The following is a 21,945-nucleotide window of genomic DNA, read 5'->3' as shown; positions in this document are numbered from 1 at the left end:
GTGCAGACTCCATCCTGACTACGCAGCTCACACACCAGCCAAGCGCTTGTCTGTGGAGCGACTTCCCTGCAGGCAATAATCGTAGACTCTATTGCGTGAGTTTGCAAGTAATAAAATTTGAGGAGAGAGTAAGAGTCATATTCACTTTTCCAGAAATGACTGGGGCTTTTAGGAACTCTTCATTTAGATATTTACCAGAGGTTGGCAAACTCCTGCCTGAGGGCCAGGTCCACTTGCTGCCGACTTTGAGAATAAAGTTTTAATGCAACACAGCCCTGCGCACTTGCTCACGCCTTGTCCTGGCTCCTTTCCCACAACAATCGAGTGGTTGCTTCAGAGACCACAGGACCCACAAAGACTAAGATATTTACTACCTGGCCCTCTGTATAAAAATTTGGCCCACCCTAATCTAAGCAATCTGATTTACACCTTTTCCTTTTATAGATGATCATGTGAAGATTTATCCTTTGTCCCAGAAACCATTGTTATGACACATCAGTGTTCCCATTTTAAAATGCTAATCTGTTTATTTCAATCTACTGTTTTATTTCATCGCCCAGGGACTAAAGTGTTTATGACACACTTAAAGCAAATATATATTGATTATCCCCTGAGGGCCAAACACTGATCTTCAAAGGATGAGAGAATGGGTAAAAATGTCCAGAAATCAGAGTGTAAGTGTGAGCGCCACTTGCCCTGTGTGCCCTGTCCCATGTGGACCTTCTGGAGTATTGTCACCAGAGCCCCACAGGTGAGAGACGGTGGGTAGTGGTCAAGGCCGGGTGAGATTGTACGCGAGTGTTGGTTGTGCTTTTGCGGTTATGACTATTATCCCATTGGCCTGGATAACCCTCAAGTTCCTCTTACACCCAGAAGAGTGACCACCTCCAGGCCCTGAGACAGACACTCGGGAGAGGCCGGGCAGGCTGAGTGCCAAACGGGAGACCAGCGCCTGCTGGAGCCTTGGAATTTAAAAATTTTTTTTGAGCGAGTCCAACCATCCGCCTTGAAAATGCACACGTCTCAAAATCAAGTGTTCTGCCTCCACTGAGAAACCTATTCAAGGCCACATGTAGAGTGCAAACATGGATTTCTAGCTTATTTGTCTATCTGCCTATCTATCTATCCATCTATCTATTCTTGTTTAATTCTTGGTGAGATTGGTATTTGAATGCTGTGTAGTACACCACATTGACAACCATCATTAAAATGTTGAACATTTGACACCATGCTAGAAATGTCAATTCAGACCCATATAAAATATTCCACTAAACATTCTTTAATTTATGACTAAAACTCAATGAGATTAGACAAGATAAACTCTGTGGATGGAACGACGACAATTCAGAAACTTTAGCTGACCTTAAAGTCAACTATTAGTTTAACACTCAATGTGCATAGTTTTTTTGTTTTTTTTTTTAACTCCAGGGAAATGACAATTAAACATAATGCCTTCCCCAGACGGAACCAATGAATGGGTTTCTTTGGGGAAAGTGAACAAGATATAGACAAGAAAATAATTAGAGCAACTGTGACCTATTATCCCAGTTCGTAAAGCTCTTAAAGGTTGCAGCACCCACAAGGTTGCGGCATGTGGAAGACGATCCTAGCCTCTAACTTCCACGTCACAGTAAGTAGCTCTATTATCAGACAGGCAAATGGGGGAGCCGGCAGACAAATAAATTACTATTGCACAGTGAACCTTAAAAGGCATTCCGGAGTTCTCAGAAATTACCAGTGCACCAGAATCTTCCTATTTTTCCCCAGCAAAGTACCATGTGTAAAATGGATCCCGCACGTGGGTATCGAGAAGATCCTATCGGCGCTTCTGAAGTCAGTTTCCTGCACACATTCAGAGGCTGAGCTTTGCAGAGGTGGGAACTGACTCACATTACAGTCATGGAGACTCCAGCCTATGAGATTCCCTAAAAAAATGTGCTGCCCGGCAGCCACCGTTTGGTATAGGCCCATCCGCAATCTCCAAGCCATAATTGGTAAACCTTACTAACCCGTTACTTCTGTAGCAAGTGCAGATTTGGGGGCAGTGATTCAAAATGACACCTTTCCATCTGAGGGTCCACATACTCTGCACTAGGGATCCTGGGGACCCCTAAAAACACCCCGAAGGATGCAGGCGTCTTCCCTGCCCTGTATAGCTTTAGTAGCAAGAACAACATATGCATCATCTAATTTAACTGCTGATGGCTCTTTTTAGCATAAACTGTCTATTTGGAAAGGATGCACAACAGGATTTTAACACCTCCCAGAAGCCTGGAAGTACCGAGAAGCTGGGATGGGAGTAGTGACTCAGCAGCACATGGCGGGTGCAGGGAAAGGGGACCCTTGTCCTCAGCCCCTTGAGAGCAGCCGGCAGGTACCTGAATTCAGTGGCCCGGCAGGTGCTCTTTGGGTCCAATTTTGTTCCCTCAGTCGGTCAGAGTTCAGAGGTGCCCACGGACGTGATTTCACCAATTCTCCTTCGTGTTCATTTTCTAAAGGACAAGACAACAACACAACAGCAGCTTGAATAACTGGGGAGGGAGATTGACAAGAACCCTCTTCTTTGTGTTCTTACATTTAAAACAAGGACTTAACGTTTACAAATAAGCAACTGCACACGAAGGACTACACAGGATTTTACTCAGAAATCCTGATATGAAGGGCCAGGATGGACAAGTAGAAAGTGTTTTTAATTGTTGAGTTAATTAATTTTGAAATCCAAGCTATTTAACTTTTTAAAATACCTGTCTAGTTTTGAAGGTAAAACTAAGTGCACTTGATATTTAAATTGACCAATTACCACCAATTTGTAAGATTATTGTCTTCTTTAACACTTGGATGCAATTAAGAAACAACTTAATAAGTGAGAAATACTTTAGATGTGTAACAATTTCTTGGAAATAATGTGATTTCATTGATAACAAAATGTAGTCTGTTGATGACAAGGGTGTTTCTAAATGTCAGCTTAATTTTATTTTTGTAGAACAACAACAGAAGACATTTTCTTATTTACTGTAAACTTAGAATTTATCTATCAACTTTTCTTCAAGGTTTTCTGAAAGATTGTCTCAGTATTAGGAAATTTGACTGTTCTAGTTGGAAAAGAAAATACCAAGATTATTTCAAAATAATCCTTGTTGTCAAGGAGATAATGTATTTTGGTTAAGAAGAAAAGGCTGAACCAGAATATTAGAACGTGGAGAGAGCTGGGGGTCTCCTTGTTGAAGCTATTGTTTCTGGAGCAAACCTCCAAATTCAGAGATGCTCGTTAAATCTAGTCTATGGCAATAACAGCCCAAGTCTTAATGGGTAGCAGTGGAGTGTGCCAGGCAAATGAAGAGACCCTGAGGGTCTCCCCCACGTGTTGCCATAAATCCTCTAAAAGACACTGTCCTCTGCTTCCTGTGCAATACCTCAACACAGAGAAAATAGTCAGGGTGCTTAGCAAGTGGGATTTGAAGTGAGATAACACACACCCTCCTGTGAAATACACAGGCAGCCTGTAAACGCAACCATACAGATTTTATTATTTTCCCTAATAAGGATTTACCCACACAAACACATAAAGAACAGAACAATTCAGAAATATGCACATGGAGCTAGAAAGGTTTTAAAATTACCCTGAACAATCAAGTTTGAAAATTAGCATGAGAATTGGTATATTTTTGTGTGTATTAAAGTCTAGACTCATTAATTTGGAGTTACCTTGTAATATTTTAAAATATGCTTTTAATACAAATTATAATTTGTGATTTTATTTAGAGTAGCATATAGCCAATGACACTGACAAAATCTTTGAGGACAATGTGTTTTGTGACCTTTTTCTGTCTACCAATACTCATACAACACACACATGCCCATACGCACATACGCCCACACACATGCGCACACGCCCACAAACATACACACACGTGCTAGAAGTGCAAGAAACTCTTCTCAGCACCAGTGGTTCTTCTGTGTGAAGTACAATTTGTAAACTTAACGTTTATGTGACAAAGGCAAATGCCCCCAACCATCCTCATATCAGGCTCACACCCACACATCGCCTGCATTCAGAAATGCGTCTCCATCAGGGGTGAACACCAATGTCTTCTGTACCCGCAGACCTGCACTCTCATCACTAGAGGTCAGAATTCAGAGCCTCGGTCCTCCCAAGACAGAGGTGTGAGCACACACGAGTGTTCCGAATCCACTGAGTCTGGCGAACGTGAGTGGGCTGGGGGGACATTTCCTGCCTTCGGCTTCCATTACTTTAACTTTCGGAAAGCCAAACTTGCTCTCTCTGAGGCCGAAAACTCAGCTTCTCTGCACTGGTGTCAAATCGACTCTCGGAAACAGAGTTTTGGGTAAAGTAGAAAAGAATAGCTTTATTGCTTTGCCAGGCAAAGGGGGACACAGTGGGCTCCTGCCAGTGAAAACTATGTGTCCCAACCAGGGAAGATTTGATGAGGAGCTTTATAGCAATAGTTCAAGGATGGGGTTGCCGATAAGATTAGGGTGTGTGCAGGGTCTGTACTCCTCTAATCTGGTCTCAGGTGATCTTCTTGATAGGTTTCTCTGGTTCCTTTAATGTAGCCTCAGGTGGTCCTTCTCTGGTATGAAGAATGCTGACATCTTAAAGAGCTTAAAGACAGTGTGCTGTGTATCACTGGAGGGGGACCAGAAGACCCTGCCCCGAGGCTGCACTATTGCTTCCTGACTGCCCCTCCCGTGTCTCTGCATCCCCTCCCTTCCTGGATTAGCAACTGTTTAAACCTGCCCTTTGGGACTCAGGGAAGGTCGTGGGGGCTGGAGTGGAACAGAAAGCCTCCCATGCCCAGGAGCCCCGCAGGGTCCTGCTCGGTTTCATCTCTATCAGATCCTCCTAAGGCAATTCCAGATGGATTTGACATTATTGATTTTGAAATCATAATATAATGGTTTAAAAATAGAATTGTTCTTTTCATGAAATACTAGTAAATAGATGCACTATCACTAGATTAGCCAGACCCATCTTAGCTAACACTGGTGTGAACATTTGTGGGGTCGTGTACCTCCCTGAAGTTCAGGTTCTCTGACGATAATAGGGCTGTACTAAAAATGTAAGATATTTCCTCTTGCTCCAAAATACCTACGGTCCCCAGTGCCTTTCCATGGCCCTGGATGTGAACTCCCTGGCCAGGGAACCATCTACATGGGAAGGGCGCTCCGCCTGCTTTGTGAGCTCACTCAGCTCTCGCCTCTGTTTGTTTACACAGCAGATGCACGTTTACAGTTTTGAATGTCGCCTAAGTGACACTAGGAATTACTCTGCAAATGCCTTTCTGCCCGGAAGTGCTCCCAGAGCGAGGAGGACACGGCTGATGGCAGGAGAGCATCTGCCTGCTCCACCCTCTGCCCGGCCGGCCCGTGACCTGCTCAGCAGGTGTCACACACTGAGCTGGGGACATCCACGTCCCTGCCGCAGTTGCTTTCCTGAGGATCTGACTGTTAAAGGGACTTTTTTTTTTAAAACATCTTTATTGGAGTATAATTGCTTTACAGTGTTGTGTTAGTTTCTGCTGTATAACAAAGTGAATCAGCTATACATATACATATGTCCCCATGTCCCCTTCCTCTTGTGTCTCACTCCCACCCTTCCTATCCCACCCTCTAGGTGGTCACAAAGCACCGAGCTGATCTCCCTGTGCTATGCGGCTGCTTCCCACTAGCTATCTATTTTACATTTGGTAGTGTATATATGTCAGTGCTACTCTCTCACTTCGTCCCAGCTTACACTAGCCCCTCCCTGTGTCCTCAAGTTCATTCTCTACTTCTGTGTCTTTATTCCTGTCCTGCTGCCCCTAGGTTCTTCATTTTTAAAAAAACATTTTTTTTTTTTAGATTCCATATATGTGTGTTATCATACGGTATTTGTTTTTCTCTTTCTGACTTATTTCACTCTGTATGACAGACTCTAGGTCCATCCACCTCACTACAAGTAACTCAATTTCGTTCCTTTTTATGGCTGAGTAATATTCCATTGTATATATGTGCCACATCTTCTTTATCCATTCATCTGTTGATGGACACTTAGGTTGCTTCCATGTCCTGGCTATTGTAAATAGAGCTGCAATGAACATTGTGGTACATGACTCTTTTTGAATTAAGGTTTTCTCAGGGTACATGCCCAGTAGTGGGATTGCTGGGTCATATGGTAGTTCTATTTTTAGTTTTTTAAGGAACGTCCATACTGTTCTCCATAGTGGCTGTATCAATTTACATTCCCACCAACAGTGCAAGAGGGTTCCCTTTTCTCCACACCCTCTCCAGCATTTATTGTTTGTAGGATGATGGCCATTCTGACCGGTGTGGGGTGATACCTCACTGTAGTTTTCATTTGCATTTCTCTAATGATTAGTGATGTTGAGCATCTAAAGGGACGTTTTGATGAACTAAGTTCTGCTCAGATGACACAGGCATGTACCTCCCTGGCACTCTGAGTCACGACTGTGGGATTATCTACCAGCAGAAATGTTTCTTGCCTTTTTTCTCTCTCTAAAAGTTCTATGTGAGATTGGTTAAAAAATGAGGTACATGTTTTGACAGGGCCTCTTCCTCGGAGTTACAACACTGAGTAATCAGAGCCAGACAACCCCTCCTCGGCACAGTTAGAAGCAAATTCTCTCAGGGAACTGACTCGGAGACTCGGGAAGGAATCCGAAGGTCCTCACCGGACTCCGCTACTCTCCTGGACCCCCGATCGGAGCTGGCTGAGCGAGAAGGCCTCTCTCTAAGTCTTTGTAGTTCACTGGGCACCTCGGGGATGTGTGGTGGTCAAAAGAGTAGAGTGTGTCTCAGCCCCCACGTTGGGTGCGGCCCAGGCCCTGGTGCCCTCGCCAGCTCTGCACATGCGTCTCGTCTGTAACTATTAGTAGAAGCCAGATCCCATGCTCAGCGATCGGGTGGAGATGAACCATCGCTTGTATGTCGTGGGTTCTCGGTCACTTTCTCCTGCTTCAATAGAGGGCTTGTTTCCCTCTGTGCCAAATTAAAGATATTTCAGTAAACCCCTCCCTTGCGTACACTCTTCCTTCTAGAATATGCTCATGAGGGGATAACTCACCTCCTGGATGGCTATGAAATTCATGTCTACTTCTGGTTTTACAGAGAAAAGAAAAAGGATCATTTTCAGAAGACAGAGACGATAAGGTAGATAAGGAAGAGATAACCATGAGTGAGGGAATCGTAGGAAGAAATGACAGGAAATCGGAAGGATGGATGCAGGTTTTGAAATCATCCTTCTCTTCATTTTGAAATGCATACATCCCTCTTCTTTGTGTGTTCTGAATTGAACCTATCACATATTTGCCTGATGACTTCTATTACTTAGATGTTTGGGACATATTTTTGACAATTAAGAAAGTCAACTCCCCCTTCCACACCTGGGCTTTCTGACCTCTGTATTTCTCTCAGATCACCTGGGCAATATCGCTCCTCAGAACATGACCTTCATCTAAAGCTCTCAGCAAGAGGCTGTTGCTTTCAGCATGTTCACTAACGACATAAAAGGATTCCAGTAAATGCAATTTGCAATTTGGAGCCTTTATGGATAAAAACATCACGTGCATGATCAAGTCTACAGCTACCCTCCAATCACTAGGTGTTCCCAGGCTTGGACCACTATCTAAAGCAAACATTTCATTGGTTCTCAAAACTAACACTGGAAAGGAAACTCACATTTCCCACTGTGGTCTTTTAGGGGAAGCTAGCGGGCCCCCCACACAGAGGACAGGGGTTGGAGGCTGTGGCTTGCCCATGTGACAGGCAGGGGTAGCAGGCTCTGCAGGCTTGCAAGGAACTGGGCAGTGATGACACGTCCAGCAACTCCAACTCCTGGCAGCCACCACACGTGTTTAATCACACGTGTGCACACAGCAGTTCAATGCCATATTGTGTATAATGAAAAATGGAAAACCATCAGTGGTGGACCAGTCGGATTACTATCATAAACAATCTAGGGCTGGCCTGTATGTCTTGACAAGGCAGAGTCACCAAGAGGTAGAAGTGAAAACTGTGCAGAGTAGCAGAAACAGCTAATCCCATCTATGCACAACAATGCAAATCCAAACCTAATAATACATTGTACATTTACATGTGTACATATGTAAATGCACAGAAAAATGTGTGGAATGGGTATAGACCCAATGGGTAACAGTGATTATCTTTGGAAAAACAAGTGGGATTTTGAGGACTAAGAAGGACTTTCACTTTTTAAGTTAAATAATTCCAATTGCTTTATGTTTTATTGCCATAGCAAATTAATGTAACATCTTATGCAGCAACAACAAAAAAAATGGAAAAAAAATATGATGATCGTTTTGTAGATCTATAACAATTGCTGTAAAGAATGATTAGTAGGGGCTTCCCTGGTGGTGTAGTGCTTAAGAATCCACCTGCCAATGCAGGGGACACGGTTCGAGCCCTGGTCCGGGAAGATCCCACATGCGGCGGAGCAACTAAGCCCGTGCGCCACAACTACTGAGCCTGCACTCTAGAGCCCGTGAGCCACAACTACTGAAGCCTGTGTGCCACAACTACTGAAGCCCGTGCACCTAGAGCCCATGCTCTGCAACAAGAGAAGCCACCGCAATGAGAAGCCTGCGCACTGCAACGAAGAGTAGCCCCCGCTTGCCGCAACTAGAGAAAGCCTGCGGGCAGCAATGAAGACCCAACACAGCCAAAATTTAATTAATTAATTAATTAATTAATTAACAAAAAAGAATGATTAGTAAATTCAGGTTAAAAAATTATGCTTCCAAAGTCATATAATAATTGCAAGCAACTTGAACTCTCCAAAAACCCAAACATTCATTGCTTCACAGCTTATTTATAACCGGTCTGGGATCTGCTGACTGTTTACACACCAATAAACAATGCTACAAGGAAATCACATTTAGGCCCAATTAGATCATTCTAGCTCATTAAAAAAATTCTTCCTGATTAAGCAAAATAATATAGAAAAGCAATTAAACATGGAGGCAATTAAAACAAAAGCCAATCAGGGCTGGGAAGGAGGGGGCTGCTTTGACCCCGGCGCCCAGCTCCCAGCAGCTGAGCCAGCAGTGGGCACGTGGGGCCCTGGTAAGGGCAGGTCAGCTGTGAGCCTGCGGCCACCAGTGGATACAGGGGATTGATCATCAAAGGCACAACCCCAGCAATAAACACAGCAAGGCAGAACAAGGGCTCTTGGCCTCACTGGACACAGAACCAGACGTAGCCTTGATGACCACTTAAGCCCCTCCATTTTCAGACGTGGGCATAGGCAGGGGGTCCAAGACCAGGCCCGGGTGGACTGTTGCCAGACTCCCAACTACATGAAAACCACCTTAGAGAAATCTAAGAATGTGTTTCTGGTAATCTTATCAACAATAACACCAAGCTTTAGTCTTCAGGATACCTGACAACCACTCGTGTGGCAGGGACAGAGTGGGGACCAGCAGAGCCACAGAGCAGCATTCTCGGTTCTGCAATTCACATCTTACAGCATCACCCATCTGGGGTCTCAGGGGGTGAATTTAGGACACTAGGATTGACCTTTCACGTGCACACCCCTGCAGGATTGGACGCCGGGGTGGTTACATCCATCCCTTAAGACTTTCAGGCTCGTGCCCTCTGCCTGCCGGTGAAACAAGAGGTGTGTACTAATCAAAGCTTCCCAAGAGGCAACGCCCAAATAAATCCCAACCAGAGGACTCAGAGACATCAACCCGCTTTCCTTTCTCCTCTCAGAACCGCCTTGGTCCAGGTCCCAATTACCCCTTAGCTGAGTTCCTGTCACCTACCCCCCGCCCCCCAATCCTGCTCCTCTTCCTCCTCCCACGTGCAAAGAACCTTTAAACTATTGCATCTATTACGTCATACCACTGCTCAACAATAAATCAACTCAATCACATTAATAGCTATTATTATCGTTATAACATCTTACACACGTATCATAATCCAAAGTTAAAAGGATTTCATATACAAACTCGTGAATCATGGCCATTTTACAGGTTAGACAAGTGAAGTTCGGAGAGCATTGCGTCAGTCTGTGAGAGCTGGAACCAATCACAACGGAGGCGTCAGCCTGCCCTCCGGGGCTTGTGAGGCTCGGTTACAAATTATCTCAGGTCTTAAGTCTCACTCCTGCTCGTTGTGACCTTTAGCTTAAGACATTTTATTTTCTCACTGTCCCTTGAATACAAAGGGTACTTTCTCACTTTGGTTCACACCATTCTCTCCCTCTATTTAAATATCGAAGATCTCTCAAACCTCACGTCTAAACCCACCATTTCTCTGTTCAGAATCCCAAGGTCATTCCGGCCCTCAGCAGGAGGTCATTATCCTCTGGAGGATGGACACGGCCACCCTCCAGCCAATCGTCATGGGTCCTGGGCCATGAGCATGGATGATGTTTACATTTCACCTGACATCGCTGGTGACTCTTCCTTGTTTTCTTGCTTTGGCTGTAGCCGCTGTTGTTACTATTATAAAAGATGGTAAGTGTCTTGAAGGCAAGGATTGTGTTTATTCATCTTTGTCTCACCGGGTGTCGGAAGAGAGGGGATTTGTTAAATGAATGGATTTTAAAAACAATAGTGATAAGCAGACGAGTCCTTTAGCAACACAGACGATGGTTCCTATTCTGTGAACTCCTCATGTTATCACATATTATGTACTCCTAAATATTTACTGATCAGTTGGAAAAATATAAGCCATTTGCCTTAGTCTGTTTGAGCTGCTATAACAAAATACCACAGACTGGGTGGTTTATAAGCAACAGAAATTTATTTCTGACAGTTCTGGAAGCTGGAAGTCTGAGATCAGGGTGCCAGCCTGGTTGAGTGAGGGACCTCCTTTGACTTGTAGACTTTCCCTGTGTACTCACAAGGCAGAAGGGGTGAGGGAGTTCTCTGCAGTCTCTTTAGAAGGGCACTAATCCCATTATAGAGGTTCCACTCTCACGACCTAATCACCTCCCAGAGACCCCACCTTCTGATACCATCACTCTGGGGGTTAGGATTTCAACATGTGAATTTGGGGGGCCACAGACATTCAAAACATAGCGTCATCTTTCAAAACAAAGCCAACAGGCTGCATCATGAAAGACAAGGATGGAGCAGACCAGTTTGAAGTGCGTCTGTCGCGGAGTGACTCCCTGTGGCAGGGAGATGCCTTGTTGCAGGTGTGTGCACACTCACCAGAGTCCTTTTCACCCCTGCTGTGTCCAAGATGCCGCAACTCTAGGGATTGAATCGTGCCACTGACTGCTCACTGAACTCAACAGAGTGTGCAGGGGAACCGGGGTAGAAGCCAGAATTGCAGCAGAAAGCCCCCGTTTTAGGGTGCATACAAATTACTGTCTGTCATGGGCTGCGATTGTAGTGTGAACTCAAATATGTCACTGGTTCAACTTAAACCAATGCCACGCGTTCTAACTGGAAACTCTAACCCTGAGGGGCGTGGGCGCACGTGGCAGAGTGCTCGGGATTGGGTGGTGTTCGCTGGTCCCCGAAACTCACAGCCATTCATCCAGGGGGCTGGGGAAGGTGCAGACCAAGAAACCAGGTTCCTCTGTGTCAGCACATCCTCCAAAGGGTGGCTTCCCCAGTGACAGAAGAAGACCTTTCCTGGGAAAGCACTGTCATGCTAATTATTTCATTTGATCCTCAAGACAATCATGAGACTAGGGTAAAGGAGATATTATTAGCTCTATTTTTAGAGAGAAACTGATTTTCAGAATGGTGACTTGCCCGAGACCACAAGCTGGGACTTGCTCTCCACCTTCCTGACTGAACATTTACAGAACCCCAGGCTTTTAATCTCCTCTGAGACTGTCTGTGACACCTCCAGAGGGGCATTTACCGTATGCCCGAATCTGACTCTGGCAAACCTTGAGAACCACGACCAAGAAGAGGAGGAATTGGGGGATGTTGTGTGCCAGGTGGAGAAGACACGCCTGGACACATCTGCCTGTGGGATGGGATTCCAAGGGTTTAGGAAGAGCCTTCACTCCAGTTGGTTAAACCAGTATGCACGCCAGCCCCAGGCCCCAACACTATAAATCCCTTCCCTTGAGCATTAATTTCTTTTAAAAATTCGTCTTTATAAAGTGCAAGTTGTCATGATATAGATAATACTTTAAGTCACCATTGATTCATTGTTCACGCAGCAGGGAGGATAGCAGGGTTGGTGTGGGTCAGCCATCTATCTTCTGTCTCTCACTCTCTCTCTCTCTTTTGCACACACACACACGCACACACACACACACTAGGTCTGAATCTCTCTCTTTCCACAAAGGAGAACCCCAGAGCACGATGACAAGGATCTGGATACGGAATTTAGGGAGAGCTGGAGACTGAACAGCATGTGGTTGTCCAGATTTATCAGAGCACAGCGTCGTGGTGTCATCAATACTTGGCAGCTACCTGGAGAGGCGGGCTCTGCTCGGCACTTGGCTCCGGTCTGTGTGGAAAGCTCCTAGCATCACGGCGGAGGGGGCTGGCTTGGGAATCCCTGGCTGTGGACCAAAGTGCCAAGGAAGAGCAGCCCAGCACCAGCTCAGCCAGCGCAGCCGGAGCTGAGACAGACAAGGAGATGGAGAGGTCGGGAGCCACGAGAGGGGGTAAACACAAATGATTACGTTCTAATCAGAAATGCCAGGGAGACGTGCACAGGGTCTGGGGTCACCCAAGAGGAGCCAGCTCTGCCGGGGGAGCTGGGGGCTCTCGGAAGAGGGCAGGGCTGCGCTTCATGTGGTTCCTGCACTCCTGAGATACAGAGCAGAGGAAACTTCTGCGGGGAGGAAACAGTAGGTACCAAAGCGTGGAGTGATGAGAGAGAATGAGAATGATGTGCTTGGAGAGGGGGTTCTGAGGGTCCTGAGGACTCAGGGAACCATCACAGTGTTCATTGGCGGTGGGGGGGGGGGTGATAGGAGAGGGCTCCTGTCTTAGATGAGAGCCGTGGGAACAGAGTTCTGGGGGAGAGGTGGGCGAGGCACCTGTGAGGAGACGGGGGGATGGGGCGGCAGCGGTGGAGAGGGCAGCCCAGGCAGCCTCACAGCGAGGTGGGGCCCAGGTGCCCAGCCGTCCACCCTCTGACCTGGGAGGACCCAGGCGGGCCGCGTCCACCCAGCCCACGACCCCTGCACAAAAGGCTCGCTGGATTTCCAGGCATCTCAGGTTTCGTAAGCTTGCTTGGTTTTCACGGCTCTAGCAGCATAAAACAGAAAAACCCTGTAGTTCACAAAGCTCAGAAGTGAGTAATATCTTGGGTTTTTGAAATCACATTGTACTGGTGGCCCTATGAGGTTATGACTAGCTGTAGCTGTTTGTAAAATTGTCAACATACGGCAGCTCAAAATTCTCGATTTACTTTCTTGCAGAATATATACTAGAAAAAATAGTTTGGAAACAGTTAAAATCTATAGAAAAAGGTAAAAGGTAAAAATTCCTTTTTGATAAATTTTAATTCTGAAATGTCTATGGATATTAGGTCTGTTGAATGATTTCACCTCTTCGGTAAGAAGAAAGAAAGAAAAAGAGAAGGAAATAAGGCAATAAAGAAGGAAGGAAGGAAGGAGAGAGGGATGGAAGGAAGGAAATGATGTGAACAAGATAGATCAAGGTAAGATTGTTCACATTTTCAAAATCTGGGAAACACTGTGAATATCTACCTATAGGAGAATCACTGATAAATCATAAAGTTTTGATATTATCAAATATTTAATTACTAATAGTGGCAAACAAAGCGATAGATATTTTTCAGTGTAAATGCATGCAGGTGGTCAAAAGAAATGGTGAATGGAAAGTAGAACGAAACCCCAGGCAGCTGCACAAGCAGATGAAGAGATAAAAGAGCCCAGCGTTGCCAACAAAGGGCAGAGGGAATAGGGAAAGAAGGACCTGGGCTTCCACCCGCTGATGTTGGTTTTTATGCAAAGACACATTTTAAGTGGATACATTTTAAAACAGAGAGTTTAGGTGGCAATGTAGTATTTTCAAAACTTTTAAAAATTTGAGATTGCTTCACAGGACAATTTTATAAGAAAGAAATCTCCAGACACCCCAGTTTGCCCAACCCTTGCGTCTGGACCCAGGCACACCTCCAGGCAGTGAGACGGCGGGGTTGGGGGGCTCCTGCTGCGCCCGCACCACACCCCGCAGACGTGACCCCTGCTGGGGCCAGGCCGCCCATCAGGTCCTGCAGGGCTTCCTCAGCTGCGGGGTGGTGGAGACGCTGGGTTCTCTTCCTGTGAAGATGCAGCGGCTCCCCGTTTGCTGTAATCATAGGATTGGTGGCTTGACGCCGACAGCAACACTTCGCCAGCAGCCCCTGCACCTGAGCTTCACGCGATGCCAGGGGACCCTGTGGGAGACGGCTCAGCTCGGGGCTGCAGCGCAAGGCTCTAGAGGCGGACCTGCTACTACCTGCTGACTTGGCGTTTGGTCATCCGTGAAGTGGGAATGGTGTTAGCAACTGTATCTACCAGGAAGTCCCTGCCACACTCTCAGCTCCCATCCGCTGTCAGCAACAGTCTCAGACACATCCAGGGACCATTTTCTACCTCGCTGTGTCTCAGTCAGCTCAGGCTGCTGTAGCAAGAATACCACAGAGGGCTAAACGGCTGAGCGCTCGGTGCACCTGCACCCGGGGAGAGCAGGAGAAAGCAAGGCTCCTGTGTCTTTACCAGGGCGCTGGTCCCACCATGCAGGCTCCAGCATCACGACCCAGTCGCCCCCCAAAGGCCCGTCTTCAAATGCTATCACATTGGGGGTTAGGGTTCAATAGATGAATTTTGGGGGACACAAACATTCAGGCCATAGCAGTGCCCAATGAGCGTTTCACTCATGTGGCCCCTCATAAAAGGTACGACCCTTAAGAAATAATAATAACAAAGGGATTGAAGGTAAGTGGGGATCAGGGCATTCTTAACATACAGAGTTTATACAATATTTGTGTATTATTTAATTAAAATTTACTGGTTAGTCAGTACTTTATGCTTTTTTTTTTTACTTCCTTGTATTTATTTTAAAGGCTCTATAGAAAGTGAATGACTCAGAATAAAGTGTATTATGTGAAAACAAATATATTCATCTGATTGGTGGCCACACGTGGGAGGGATGAACCCAAGCCTTCCTGAATTCCACGTTCCTTACTGGTGAGGAATTTTTCATGATCCTTTGAAGCCACGGTAGTGTGAACCATGCCAGAGAAATACGGATCCTGATGGATAGAGATGGGGCAAATCCCACAAGCCTGTTTTAGAATTAGGCTCACAGCTCATGTCCCATCACACCTGTGACAGGCACACAGCACAGACGGCCGGCAGACAACAGCACCTGCAGAGTCTGGGCCGGCCCGTCGCCGGCCCTGCTGCCTGTGCTTCATCCCAGTCAGTGAAGGTGCTCAGGTAGTTCCCGGTTTCTAAACCTGTTAGCATCTCACATGATATTTCTATAAATATCACAGAATCAAAATCTATAGTAAACGGATGGCTACAAAATTCTACAATGAACAATTAAACTCTTACATTCCAATTCTGAGATACTGTAAAATCCGAGTTACAAGTTAGTATCAGAACCTCTAGTGTAAACCGACCTCCATCTTGCTCTTTATTAGCTGATTAAAAAGATCTATAACTCAAAGGAAGCAAAGCCTACCTATAGCAATGATCTTTCCACCAAAACAACTTAGGAAAAACAGCCATTCTGCCCACATTTTAATATTCAGATGGTTTTGTTAAAACAATTAGAAATTACTCTGAGAGGGAAAAAAGGCAGGTGCTAGTAAAGTGATTTGCTTCATTCTTCTATCAACTTATAGGTAAAAATCCAATAGAAAAATAAAACGCAAAAGTAACCAACCTTAGTAATTCTTGTGTGAAACAAAACAGAAGAAATAACCACAGGAGCAAGTTTGTTGGATACATCGGTAAATGTAAAGCATAACTAGGCCTGAGACCATACTTCTTCACCAAGGAAAATTAAACTGACCCCAGCCAGGTCAGGATTCTGTAAATGGATGTGTGTGCACCTGCTTTGGAGCCATTGAGACTCAGGGGGTGGGAGGGAAGGGCGGGGATGGGGAATTGGCCCTGAGGCGCCTTGTGACCACACTCTTATAGTGCCTGCTAGAATAAGTGTCCCTGAGCAGGGATCTCGGGGGGTCTGCCTCTCCACCCTTTTCTACACATCAGTGCCTGTTCCATGGGCTGGTCCTCCATGCGCCGGTATGGAAGCAGGGATGGATGTTTTCAGTCACAACTGTAACATCAGACTGCATTCTGGTATGTTAACCTTCTGTTTGTAAATAAGTCTGTGAAAATTCTTGTCTTATTGCAAATATTTTTAAAGTCCATTTGTGCAATAAAACCCAATGAAAAACATAGACCTTTTGAGCCAATTTGTATAAAGTGAAAAGCATCAAAAACATGACAACCAGTCTGCACTCTCATACACTTAAAGTTTCTTTCTGTGGTGAAAACAGTTAAAAGTGAGGCCGGGTAAGTGACCCACCCAAGGCCACACCGTGGGGTCCGACCCAGATCTCAGGACGTGCGGTCCCTTCCACCGTCTGCTCAGTGCGTCCGTAGTGGTGTGCGAGCAGCAGAAGCGAGCCATCGGGCTGCCTGTCTCTGGGTGATGACAGCCGCAGTGACGGGCTGTTAGTCCAGCAGGTACGACGCGTGTGCAGGAAGACTCTCTACAGTACCTGGGACAGTCATCACCCTGCCATGAGGACACACGGGAGGTTGGAGTCTCTCAACATCTGGAAGACGTGGTCCTGGTTCTGACTCTGTTCCTTGGGAACTTGATGACCTTGGGCAACTATTCCAGTCTGGACAGCACTGTTCCTGCTGAACACTAAGTTCAGTGAGACCGTCTCTACGGCCCTTTCCAGCCCTAAATGCTCGAAGGCTGGGATTAAAACGTTCCTTTCAGTAGTGAGTTCTAACGTGCATAATGGCATTTGATTAAGATAATTTAAACTTACGCACACATTTTAAGCAATGCACTTTACAGACAAAATAAAGTATATCATCTCCTGACTGAAAAGTCTCTTCTTTATTTTTATTTGCTTCCGATCCCCCTCTTTTGAGAAACAGAGAATAAAGAATTTTTTAAAAGGTGTTGCCCGGACTTGGCCTTAATGAACCTAAAGAGGGAATTCATAATCACAAAATCCGGCCTTTTTTTGGACTGCAGACAGAAGGTAGAACAGGTTGCAGGCACTAGTCTTTCATGTAAAAGCAAATGTCAGAGGAAAAGCTCTGATATTTGGTCGTGGGCTCCCGCTCTCTCACAGGCCTTTCCTAAATCCACGTTTGATGAGCTTGCCCGGCTATCAATCCTGTCAGTTCCCTCCGGAGCCACACAGAGTGTGCTTCATGGAAATGTCATCCGCCAGAACTGCAATTACTGGCACCGCAGCAATCACGGGCACAATGCAGAATGGGTCGAATTCAGGTGAGAGCGAGAACCGGCAATCAAGCCTGGGGACAGAGAACAAAGCCATTTTCTCTCATTTGCCGTCAACACAACCATCAGGCCTTAATTACAGGCGAGTGTGGGGCTGGCTGCTGAAAGGCTGATTATTACACAGCTCAGCTCCAAATCAGCGCGGTATTGATGGGCTGCAGAGAGAGGAAGCCAGCTTGGCCCCGTGAAAAAGAACAGGCAGACGGGACCCGTTCTGGGACATAAAAATAACTCAGAAGGGAGGGGGAGCCAGTACCTGAGAGCCAGCTGAAAATAAGTCCCCCAGTTGTACGGTGCAACTGGGGCGCCCATCGCTCAAGTCAACACAAACGCACCTGCTCCGGCCAGAATTGTTCAGTCCCCTGATGCTCGCTGTTTATCCTCCTGAAACCCTTCTTTTCAAACAACATTCCCTAAAGGTCCTCCAAACTCAAATATACTGAGTGCATTCTTTATTTCTATTCCTGATTTTTTGTAATCAACTTGAGAGCATTCTAAAACAAGTTCCCAACTCATCCCTCTATGTATTCTATGTATATATTTCATATTTATATTTTATTAAATATAAAATTTAATTTGTTTTCCTTATGTCTACATTAAAATATCAAAAGTTCAGTTCAAAATATCCTCTAGATACTGGGATATTAACATTTAATTGCAAGCCTAATCATCTTTGAATAAAGCCTACGCATTAGAAATGAATGTACTATTTACTGGTAAGAATTGCACACGCACAAACACACACACACACTGCCTATATCAAAGCACTTATATTTCTGTATTAACTAAACACAAAATGCGTTTTCTTTAGTATTACTAAAATTTCATTGTTATATGACAGCCCCACAAGAGTATGTGACTCAGAACTCTTGTGTTTAAAGTTCTAAAAAGATTCTGCTATTTGGTAGTGGGGTCACTTGGACATGGGTTGGGGGCCAGTCCTGTCAGGCTGGGGTTCCACACGTCCAGTTCTGCAGCTGGCCGGGGATGGAGCTCGGACTTGCTCACAAGCAGGTGCACATTTCTCGGACTGGAGTGTCTCACAAGCTCTTTGGTGTTTAATGCCAAAGTATTCATCTAGGGAGCCTCATGTTTCCTGATCTGTTAGAAATGGCCTAGAGAATCAGCCCAACGTGTGCCTGCACTGGGTCCTGACACGACAGGAATGACTAGTTTGTTGCATCCCCTCTCATCCCTTTTTGTCCAGACTTTCATTCTCCCAGGATCTGGGGCGGCCAGATGCTCATTTCTCCTATCTTCTTGCTTATGGGGGATGGTGGGAGTTTAGGAAAACTAGAGGGAAGAAGCTTTCTTGCCAATGAGCTGGCCAAGTGCAGGGGGGTCAGACTTCTGAGTGATGTGATTTTTGTAATCTATCTCCAAGGTAAAGTGAAAATACAAAAGCCTTATTCTGCCAGATGGACATCTGATTAATTTCCTAGTACCCTTGGTTACTGAAGACCTAGAAAGTGCAATCTCTTTGCAGATTCTTTTATGCTTGCCTAAAAGCAAACAGGTTTACTACTGGAAACTGCAAGGAGAGATCAAGCTAAGCTACTGCCCCTGTGCTCCCTGCACAGTCCAGATATGAACATGAAGAGGGGCATCTTGTCACACCACAGTCAAGATGAGGGACAAACCCTCACTGGTTCTCCAAGTCTGTCCCTCCCTCCTCCAATCTATCCTCCACCCAGTGGCAAGGCAATCTCTCTATGCATTAAATTGGACTGTGCTTCTCCCCACTCAGGATCTTCAAACAATTTCCTAGTGCATCACACATAGGCTTAAACCTACACTCTGTATCCTGCCTACAAGGTGTCATGAGAACTGACGCTTCTTATCTCTCTTAACTCTTAGGTTCCTTACAATGGTCGACTGTAGCAGTTCTCAAAGTGGGGTTCAAAGAACACATAAGGGGTTCCTTAGGCCCTTTCAAGGACTTTGCAAGGTCTTCCCTCATCCAGCGATATAATGTGTGACTGGATCATCTTCATATGCTTCAGTCAAAACAATTTAATTCCACATGTTTACTGCAGGCACAGAGGAGACTTAGCTGTTCCTAAAGGGATTTGCTAAATGTGAAACACCCCTTTTTGATAATTTTCCTTTGTTGTGGAAAATATGGTTATTTTTCATAAAATTATGTTACTTATTACTTAACAGGTAATGGGTTTTTTAATTGTAATTTAAAAATAAATGCATTTTAAGAAGCCTCAGTTTTAATTTTTAATGTGGTAAATGTGACTCTCATAAATGAAATCTCTTTGAGAGCCTCAGAGTATGAAGAGAATAAGAGGGGCTTGGATCCAAAACCCTTGAGCATCGCTGATCTGAAGCATCAACTCCACAGGCCGTTGTGCTTCCACACATACTAAACTCTTCGTGCCTCAGGGCCTTTGCGCATGCTGTCTCTTCTTCCAAGAACACCCGCTCCAAGTCTGAATGTAACCCCTTTCTGGTAAGGGCTTATGCCTCATTCTTTGTATCAGTGCTGCACTTTTCCTTTATTTAGGACCTCCATTTCTGTTTTTCTTGATTGGTTATTTATTCTTTCTCTTCTCTTATGGGAAGAAAGTTCACTGAAGCCCGGGACTCATCTAACTTATTCCCTGGTGTCTTCACAGTGACCAGTGCATGGGAGGCGCTCAGTGAAGATGGGAAAAGTCAGTGCACAGGTGGATGGATGAGGTGAAGGGCTGTCACATCTCAGAACAGATTACTACAATAAAGGTTCGGAAGCTTCTTTGTCCATATTCAACTGTGTAGCACATTCTTATTTGTCTAAGACGTTTTAAGTGAGCTCTTCCTTGGTGACTAGAGGCTGTGTCATGCCAGGGGATACTTCTGGAAACCCTGGGAGTTGGTGGAATGTTCCCTTTGGTGGTTCAGGATGGAGGGAGAATGAACTGAGGGAGCCCAAGAATCTTGTGCATCTTGGGTCCCTTTTAGGTCACAGACTGTAAAGAACCCAGTCAGAGATAAAGATAAAACTAGGTCAGGTGTGAGTTTGCCAAGTAGACACCATGGGCTTTTCTTTGGGATTAGGGACCCTGAGAAAATGGCAGAACATGTCCCTTATGAAGAAGATGTGAGATCATTCTGTGATATACCTTTTAATCTAACTAAACAAAGGGCATGCCAACCCAAAGGTGCCTGTACTTAGGGTCATAAAACAGGTTCCTCAGCGTTCTGCAGAAGGTAGAAGACTCCCCCTTTCCTTGAGCAAAGAGAAAGTGCTGCTGATGTGATTCGGGGGCTGGGGGGGAGTGGTGCCCACTTGCTTCAGTGCCAGGGGAGTTGCATTAGCACCCACATCAGTGAACATGTGTAAAACCAGCTGTGTACAAAGAAATGGCAGAAAAATCAAGACCCTCTGATTAGGTAGATATGAAAGGACAGAACCTTACTTGGTTATCCACTTCTTATTTTCCCCCAAATCCCATTTTCTACTTCTCATCCTTTCCAGCAGAGGATGGCATGCAGGAAGAATCTCCAGGATGTAGAGAAGCCCAGGTTTCATGAAGTCAAAGTCAGTCATTCAACATCCACTCAAGGTGCCAGAATGTCATAGCTCAACATCCAGTATAGACCATTAATCCATTTCCTAAATATAATATATACTGAAGTCCTTCTTTGTACCAGACACCATGCTTGCTCTTACAGACAAGATGACAGACAAAAATAGTGTTCCTGTCTGGAGACAAGTCATAGCCAATTAGTCCCATTCACACCTTGTAAAAATCTGACTCTTTCTAGAGACTTTGATATGGTGGATGCATCCTGCTCCTGGAACTGGAGGGCTTATCTTTAGATACCACCCCCTAGGAACTCTGCCATGATTTTCCCATAGATTTCAAATGTCTAAAATAGAAGGGCTAAACTGAATTCTCTTACATTCCATTATTAATATATGTCAGAGGAAATTAGCTCAATGCAGGTACACTTGGAGTGTGGTCTAGCAGGAGAATATAATCCATAATTCAATCTCCCACTCTATACTTTGTACAGCAGTTGTAAGGAACAGTAAGGTAACACTTGAGAAGTTTCTAGGAGAATGACTCAAAATTCCAGCTTTGGCCTTTGTTTCTTTTTTCTTCATCCTTTTATCCAGAGTTATTTGTTAGTCTTAGACCTCCTGGGTGCTGGCAGTGGAGAGGTGTCTACTGGTACCAAGAGAGGGTGCTGATTGTAATATACTTAATTTTGACTCAGCAGCTGCCTTTGGTTTTCAGCTCTTCTCAAATGTCTCATTGTTTCTCTCTATTATGTGTCACCTGTGTTTGAATGGATTCTAGAAGAGCAAAAAGTCTTGATCAAGAGTCTCCATGGTTCTCCATTGTGAAGGAAGAGCCATCCTTTGCTGTGGGAGCCCTGGGTCTGGGACAGGGTGGCGTTTGCTGCAGCCCAGGATCAGAGCAGAGTGGACGGTGTGCCCACAGTGGGGCCCCACCCTTGAGGAGCG

The 21,945-nt window shown here is 45.3% G+C and overlaps 1 protein-coding gene across 10 annotated transcripts in view; it reads right to left on the bottom strand.

Annotated features, from left to right (window-relative positions):
* MYT1L (myelin transcription factor 1 like) overlaps positions 1 to 21,945 on the bottom strand; it is a 406,818-nt gene that overhangs the window by 271,602 nt on the left and 113,271 nt on the right. For 9 of the 10 annotated variants that reach the window (XM_036873928.1, XM_036873935.1, XM_036873927.1 and 6 more), the window contains exon 3: positions 2,379 to 2,492. The exons of the other annotated variant lie outside the window; for it this stretch is intronic. The gene's annotated coding sequence lies outside the window, so the exon portion shown is untranslated. The remainder of the gene's footprint in view (positions 1 to 2,378; positions 2,493 to 21,945) is intronic. 10 annotated transcript variants of the gene reach the window in all.

This window comes from Balaenoptera musculus, chromosome 13 (genome assembly GCF_009873245.2).
Source record: "Balaenoptera musculus isolate JJ_BM4_2016_0621 chromosome 13, mBalMus1.pri.v3, whole genome shotgun sequence".
Classification (NCBI taxonomy): domain Eukaryota; kingdom Metazoa; phylum Chordata; class Mammalia; order Artiodactyla; family Balaenopteridae; genus Balaenoptera; species Balaenoptera musculus.
Note: the sequence above shows the minus strand (reverse complement) of the source record. Positions and strands in the feature narration are given on the sequence as shown.